General features: G+C 39.5%; 1 protein-coding gene across 1 annotated transcript in view; it reads left to right on the top strand.

Annotated features, from left to right (window-relative positions):
* Nucleotides 1–6,352: 6,352 nt before the first annotated feature.
* The window catches only part of LOC114072259 (cytoplasmic FMR1-interacting protein 1-like), a gene marked incomplete at its 3' end in the record, with an annotated part of 12,492 nt that continues 10,462 nt past the window's right edge, over nucleotides 6,353–8,382 (top strand). Inside the window, exon 1 of the mRNA XM_027910176.1 lies at nucleotides 6,353–6,417. The remainder of the gene's footprint in view (nucleotides 6,418–8,382) is intronic.

Below are 8,382 nucleotides of genomic sequence, written 5' to 3'. Positions count from 1 at the left end.
TTACTTGAACAAGATGTTGGGAGATTTTCTCAGTTTAACAGGGTGACTCTCACCAAGCTTCTCACATGGCTGGTTTCTGCAGGTCTGCTTTCAAGGAATGCTGGTTAGGAGGTAGTAGGATGACCAAAAAACTTTTTAGAGACAATAACTGCTCGTTTGGAGAGAAAAAAAGCCATTCCCCTTCCCTTTACTGAAAGGCGTCTTAAATATTCAGGCAGTGTATAGACTTAGGCTTACTAGATGACACTCTCTACAAATGATTAACAGAGTTGAATCTCAGTAATATTCTTATGAATTAATATAGAATATATTATTAAGTAAAAGAAAAAAATGAAATTATGCTTATGGTTTTAGAAACAAATAGTGAGATTTAACAACCAGTACTGTGGTTTTATGTTAGGACACAAATCTTGAGAATTGACACGATAAGTAGTGATTCCAGGTGTGCAAATTGGTACAAAATGCTTTTGGAGATGCTTGCTTTATGCACTGTAGGAATAGGAGAGATTTCTGGGGTTTAGATAAAAGTATACAGCAGTGCTGTATGTCACTTCAAAATACTTTGATTCTGATAAGGACATGGACACTTCATTGGCAGGAATTAAAAGTGCTGTTGACCTGAACTTATTTATAGTCTTCTTTCAGTATAGCTCTAATTGTTTTAAGTGGGTTCAGTGACATAAAATCAATAAGGGGAGTACACTGAATTATGCATTCTGAATGTGAAGTTCAGGCAAACTGTCATGACACATAGCTCAAGACAGATGTGGATGCCTATCAGGTGATATCAGAAGTAAAGCTTTGGATTCATTTTTACTGAAACTGCTTATTTTTTTGTATAAAATGTTGCAGATGATAAGCTGTTGTAGGCAAAAAAGGAGAGCTTAAGAACTTAAAGCTATTTACTAATTTCTGTTTTTCCTTCTACCTTCTCCATAAGTATTTTCTTTATTTTTTTAAAAGAATTATTTAATCATGACTTGCTTCTTGTCTGATTCACACTCTCTGCACAGAAATGCACATAATGGTACATTTTTTAAACAGCCTCTGAAGCCTGTTGTGTTTTTGTTTTTTTTTTTTTTTTTAATACTGTAATTTTGCAAAATTGTATGTTGTACTGATTTGGATATTAAATCAAAAGCTACTTTTAAGCATGTATAATATAAATTTGCCTAAAATATCTTCCAGCTTATTTTTCNTTACTCCTAGACTCAAGTTGTTTGATTTCTCCTTACTTGAACAAGATGTTGGGAGATTTTCTCAGTTTAACAGGGTGACTCTCACCAAGCTTCTCACATGGCTGGTTTCTGCAGGTCTGCTTTCAAGGAATGCTGGTTAGGAGGTAGTAGGATGACCAAAAAACTTTTTAGAGACAATAACTGCTCGTTTGGAGAGAAAAAAAGCCATTCCCCTTCCCTTTACTGAAAGGCATCTTAAATATTCAGGCAGTGTATAGACTTAGGCTTACTAGATGACGCTCTCTACAAATGATTAACAGAGTTGAATCTCAGTAATATTCTTATGAATTAATATAGAATATATTATTAAGTAAAAGAAAAAAATGAAATTATGCTTATGGTTTTAGAAACAAATAGTGAGATTTAACAACCAGTACTGTGGTTTTATGTTAGGACACAAATCTTGAGAATTGACACGATAAGTAGTGATTCCAGGTGTGCAAATTGGTACAAAATGCTTTTGGAGATGCTTGCTTTATGCACTGTAGGAATAGAAGAGCTTTCTGGGGTTTAGATAAAAGTACAGCAGTGCTGTATGTCACTTCAAAATACTTTGATTCTGATAAGGACATGGACACTTTATTGGCAGGAATTAAAAGTGCTGTTGACCTGAACTTATTTATAGTCTTCTTTCAGTATAGCTCTAATTGTTTTAAGTGGGTTCAGTGACATAAAATCAATAAGGGGAGTACACTGAATTATGCATTCTGAATGTGAAGTTCAGGCAAACTGTCACACATAGCTCAAGACAGATGTGGATGCCTATCAGGTGATATCAGAAGTAAAGCTTTGGATTCATTTTTACTGAAACTGCTTATTTTTTTGTATAAAATGTTGCAGATGATAAGCTGTTGTAGGCAAAAAAGGAGAGCTTAAGAACTTAAAGCTATTTACTGATTTCTGTTTTTCCTTCTACCTTCTCCATAAGTATTTTCTTTATTTTTTTAAAAGAATTATTTAATCATGACTTGCTTCTTGTCTGATTCACACTCTCTGCACAGAAATGCACATAATGGTACATTTTTTTAACAGCCTCTGAAGCCTGTTGTGTTTTTTTTTTTTTTTTTTTTTTTTTTTTTTTTTTTTTTTTTTTTTTTTTTTTTTTTTTTTTTTAATACTGTAATTTTGCAAAATTGTATGTTGTACTGATTTGGATATTAAATCAAAAGCTACTTTTAAGCATGTATAATATAAATTTGCCTAAAATATCTTCCAGCTTATTTTTCAGATGAAGCCGTGTAATTTCTTTTAACTAAAAGTGGAGAAAGTTGTATTTACCAAGACCTTACAGGCAGAGAAAAGGAGTGGGAATGGCAGCAGACAGTCCATGTTTTAAAGAGTAATTTTTATTTCGGCCTTTGTTCACTTTTTAAAGTCAAAATAAGATAATGCTTCAGCTGCAGGCTTGCATGAAAAAACCCCCACTGGATATAATGAATGCCTGTCATGTCATTGGGGGGCATATGCTGTAAGACAGAGCTGGATGCGTAGTGGGGAGGCATTGTGGAAAGGGAGACGTGGGGAGCTGCCCCTGCCTGGACAGCTGTCCTCGGCAGTGGTGCAGTGGGTGTCCGCCCCAGAGGAACACGTGTTGCCAAGCAGACTCCACTGAGGAGCTGTAAGACTGACTGTGGAGCAACCCTCTGTAACTGAGCTAGGAAGGAGAGTCTCTTCCAACTGAAGCCATTCTGTGATTCTAAATAAACAGTTTGTCTAAGGCTGAGGGGCTGTGTTGTTGCTTAGATTGAAATCTACAGACTCCAGACCTTTGTCTTTATGTCTTTGTAGCTCATCTCTCTTACCTGTAACATGACAGCCCACCATCCACAGCTGTGCCCTTCTGGATTGAAGTAACGGCATTCCCTTTACACCACAGGGCAGCCAACCAAACCCACACTGAATTGAATGGTCATGAGCAATCTGTGACAGAAGTCTTCCTGCAGGATGAAGGGTGCTGTGTCTGAGCCGGGCCAGGCTAATTCCGTGTGCACCTACTTCTTCTCTCTTTTGTGGGGTGGTTATTGCTCTTGTCACTTCCTTTCTCATTCTTTGCAGAATGTTTACACGGGCAGCGTTATCTTTGCTAAGAAATGAGAAGAAAGCTTTTCACAACTGCTGAACGTGCTGTAAGCGCTGAGCTTCGGTGCTTGGCTTCTGTGCTGAACTTCAGTCTTCCCCAGAGCACCACTGTGCAGCATTGCTTCCTAACACAGCCATGCAGCAGCAGGAACAATCAGGAACAGAAGTATGGAAGAAATGCTCACTGAGGACAGCTGCAGGAGATGATAGCAGCACAGCAAAACCGGCAGCAAACAGGGAAGATTAAACGGGGGAGGGGAGGAGTGAACTGGGTGAGAGGAAAAGAACACAAAAAAAGAGAAGGAGAGGGAGTTAGTCAAGAAGAAATAAGATGAAATGGTGCAACACAAAGATGTAATGTCAGTAGGAAGAGGGTGAGGCAAGTGAGTGTAGCAAAACGGATCTCAGCACACCTAATCTCTAAGGACAGTGCTTAAATCTTTAACTTCATTGCAGCCTGAAGAGAGACCAAATATTGCAGAAGGAGGTTCATTTTGTACATAAGTTTAGTTAACTCACTCAGAACTAACTCAGCAGAAACCCCCTCAGCCATCTAGCCCCACCAACATCAGATTTAAAAAATTTTTTTATTTGTGACTTTTTTCTTGAGCTTCAGACTTCAATATACAGATAAAGCAAACCAAGTGAAACAGCTCTGAATTCTTGTAGCAAAAGTGCTGTTGCAGAGGGGGTTGCATGCTACAGAATAAGCTGCAGTGACAGACCCTACCTCCCTGTTAATGGGAGTGGGATACCTTTGGAGCAAATTTTAGGCCTCTCCCATACCGTCATAACAGATTCTCAAATAGTTTCTCATTTTTGAAGTGTATGCATTGTGTGCTTGGGATTCCTACATGGGGATAGCATTTGACCCTAAATTTTAACATCAGGAAGTTTCATCTTTCCTCCAAAGCTTCAAGTCGTGGCATGGTGCTGCAGATGCATAGTAATGGCCTGACTGCCCTTTAAAATACCTGGTCATTACTTGCTGCATCGTGCAGATGCTACTGCTGTAGAATTAGTATGTGCTCACCTGTGTGCTCCTGCTGGCTGCTAACACAGCAGGAAAAAATAAACTCACTCTTATGATGACTCGCTAGCAAAGATACAGTGACTTCAGCCTTGTGCTGTGATACAGGAGTGCTAGGGTTGCATTTCTCTACTTGTGGTAGAGTTTTCTTACTGATGCTGTAAAAAGGAGGAGCTAGCAGACCTACACCTGGTGATAGGTGTCAGGAAAGGCGATTCTGTCCTTTCATGACTCACCAGTCTTTATGCAGGCTTTATCTGAAGAGCCTGAGAGCCCCCATTCATAACCTGTTGAGATGATAGTAGAGTGTCAGACTTCCCTGTTATTGGAAATGTGCTTGGATTCATCCAGGATGCTGGAAGGGAATGGCTGTAATTACTTGACAAGCGTAACTGATTGTCATCTGAGTTCTGGTGGTCAGTGTCTCTGCAAGCCATTTCAGCTAAGTGACTGCATCGTTACAGCGCTGTCCTCCTGACCTTGGTTATCATGTGGGTGGGAGGGAGGAACAGTAGTGACCCATTAGAGCATGGATTTTAGGTTGCATTAATGGTGCTACTGTTGCTCACTGGCACTGCCCAGAATTGTCTCTTCCAGGTGACAAGACTGATGTATCACTGAGCGCTTGAACCTTGTTTTGAACAGAGGGCAGGTATTGCTCGTGTAAAGAGACGGGGGTTGCTTGTTGTGATGTTTCCCTGCAAGGGACAGAAGCTGGACAGGTAGTAATATGGGTCACATGAAAAAGTCACACATGACTGAACACAGATTTTAATTTGGGAAGTTACAATTTTCTACAAAAAAAAAAAAAAAAAAAAAAAAAAAAAAAAAGGAAAATTTCCTCCCTATTAGCCTCACGGTTTCCTCCCAGTCTGTGCCTGCTTTTGGAGACCTGCTTTCTTCCCTGCAGCCGTCCAATGGCAGGGCAAACCAGTTAATGTGAGCCATACCACCCTGTAGGAGTCTAATAATAAATTAATTGTTTCCATTATGTGGCCATTCTTCTGGGACTGTGGTGTTCAGTTGGGATAATTCAGTGCTGGAATTTTTGTTTTCCCTTTTTCACCTATTGAGCCTTTTTTTTTTTATTCCAATCGCAGACTTGTTTCTGAAAGCTTAACAGTATGTCAGATCTGTTGCACAAAGGACTGTCAGCTGCTGTTTGCTTTCTTCTGTCTTTTACTTTAATCAGGCAGGCCAGTAAATGATGTGAAAAGCATTTTTCTTTGCTCCTTCAGCTTATGCAAATCTGTTGCTTAGGAACGAAAAGGAGCTCCAGTCCCAAAAGGAACATCTTAGACTGATCCTTTTGGCAAAAAGGCTGATTTTGCTGTCCAGAGCACAGTTAAAGAGCATTCAAACAGAGAAGATCCAGCGCGTTGGTGTTCTCTGAACCACTTTAGTTATGCTGTTAAAATGTTTTCTGCTCAGTCTGAATTGATAGGTAAGCAGTTGAGCAGCCAAGGTGTTTGAAATTTAATTAAAATAGAACTAAAAGGGAATTTTTGAGGAGCATCTTGGAGGTTTAAAATAAAAATGAATATTAGAGTAATTGCTATGCTGTTCTTGGAAGAGGAAATCTGTTCCTTTTGTTAGTTCTTCCCTTTACAAGGGCCCTTTGTGACTGGAGTCTCATGGTTTAACTTGAGCAGAAACATTGCACAGAATATTGAATCAAATTTTCTTAATAGAAAAATGATTTAATTGGTTTTCTTCAAGCCAGTAGCATAGGAGAATGAGATAATGGGGCAGAAGAAACCTGAAAATGTTGTGTTGCTATAGGGATAAAACTTAAATTCTGCTGCTGTGCAAACCAATTCTATTCTTGTGGGAATGTTGTCATTAGTTTCCATGGAGTTTACTGGGGTTGGTCTCATAAACCCCAATTCAGCAGGCCATTCGATCATCTTTTTAAATATATCTCCATTTGATTTTCTTTCCTTCAATGCATGGACTGTGGAATACCTTTGTTTCTACTTTTTAAAATTATATTCTTCTCTTCTTCCTCTTTAACTGCTGTACATAAAATTTTCCTGATTTTCGTCATGGAATTCTGTCCTCTTAAGTAGGGTAAGCTTTGTTTATTCACTTATTTATTTATTTATTTATTTATTTATTTATATCTGTTTTTTAAAAGGCAGAAAAAAATCATATGGATACATATTTCAATTAATGGATTGCACAACAATTGCAGTCTTCAGTACCCATGCCAGACTTGAGACTATGTTTTAATTTAAGATTCAAAGATGCTTTTGCAGGCTTAGGAAAGAGGAGAGGCAATGTCAAAGAAAGTGCTGTTTAAAGGGCAGACGTGCTTCCCTTTTGTCTTGTTTTGAGCCTGGGAACATGTACAAGCACTTGTAGATCAAATGTATCCATTTAAAAGCAAAATGTGACCAGTGGTTTGCAAGTAGGCATAGGGCATTCCTTCCAACATCATTTTTCAGTCAAATGAAACGCTGTTCTCATCTGCAAAGTCAGAAAATATTTTAAAATTTCTGTAATCCAGCAATTTTTTGTTAATCGTTGAAACTCCACCTTAATTATCTCAGTCTTTGGCATGATCCTCCTCCATTTTTTTTAATATGAAATAATTTTTTCCACTTAAAATTTCAGCATTTGAGATCTTTTTGGATTATGTGGAGCGTACTCTTACCAAAACCAATTCCTTGAACGTCCTAAAACCCTCTGCTATCTTGGGCTGCATTCTCAAGCTAATATCTGCATGTGTTTTATTGGTGTTGGACGTAGGTTGGTTTCTAGAGCTCACATTGTACTGGGTGCAGCAGGGGCCCGTTCTGTGCAGCAGGAGGTGGGATGTGCTGCACCACATTTGCTCGCCCCACTTGTGCAACTGCACGAACACGTGGCTGAACATGTTGTGGTAACTTCTTCCACAATGGGGAAGGAGAGAGAGGCTATGCTGGAGGGGGTCAGGCTTTGCTGGTCCCAGCTCGGAGTGTGGTGCGTGGCCCCTGACTGTCAGCTGAGGCCAGGAACTGCTGATCCAGCCCTTTGGGGCTGGGGGCCCCAAACTCTCCTCTCGAGTGGCAGGAACTTGCCCCGCAGTTGTGATGGCCATACGATATGTTTTTCCTGAACTGTTTCAAGCTGTTTGAAGTATAACTATCTGCATTTTTAATGGATTCGTGCTTCATTTAAACTCTGAGTTTTCTTTGAGCATGTGGTTAAATGACTGAGAGTAAAAGCTTTGGAGAATTTCTTACTTTTGTTTTTATTTTTGTTTGGGTTTGTTGTTTCTTTTTCTGAGGTGTGTGCTCTGCTGTCACTGCCATGGGGATGTTTGTTCAGGAGCAGATGGGACATGCCTCGGTTTTCAACACTGTTTTTTGGAGTCAATGAGAAAATTGGGATGAATGATTCAAGGAAAGTTATTTCATCCACTGATTTTTTTTCATCTACCCCTACTAGCTTGCTGCAGCACTTTATGTCAGGGCAGTGAAAGGACGGGGATGAACAAAGACACTTCTTTTGCTCTCAAACTTTTAGGGACATTCTGGTAATTCAGCTGAAGTTAAGATGAAGAAAGTGCATTCCTCTATGACATTGTCTCTTTTATACTTTTATTTTTATTAGAGGTTAATGATAGAAGGAAATCACTGTCCCTGAACAGCTGAGCTGTTACCTAAATGAGATGAACCTTATCAGCCCTGAGTGGTGAGGTTAGTTGCTGCACATCCATATTGGTGTAGGGGAGAGGTATCATCCATAGCATTGACTGCTCACTCCTCAGATCTTGTATCAGCATAACCATTCTTTCATTTCCCAGGGTAGTTTAACTTTCAGGGCATCAGATGAGCATGTGGTAGGAATAGACACAGTTACGTCCATCTCTCTGGATCTTTCCAGTGTGCAGGAGTATGGCAAAAGATGTGCTGTAAGGAGCTGACAGCAAAAAACACCTGGAAATCTGTCTCCAGATTGTTCCCTGCTGCAATCCACCCTGTTTCAAGTGGGAAGGCGGCTGTCTTACCCCTCTGATGGTCATGTGAGGATAAATCCTTAAAGATTTCA

Source organism: Empidonax traillii, unplaced genomic scaffold (assembly GCF_003031625.1).
Source record: "Empidonax traillii isolate 1590-97213 ecotype Southwest subspecies unplaced genomic scaffold, ASM303162v1 scaffold2836:size18842, whole genome shotgun sequence".
NCBI lineage: Eukaryota > Metazoa > Chordata > Aves > Passeriformes > Tyrannidae > Empidonax > Empidonax traillii.
Note: the sequence above shows the minus strand (reverse complement) of the source record. Positions and strands in the feature narration are given on the sequence as shown.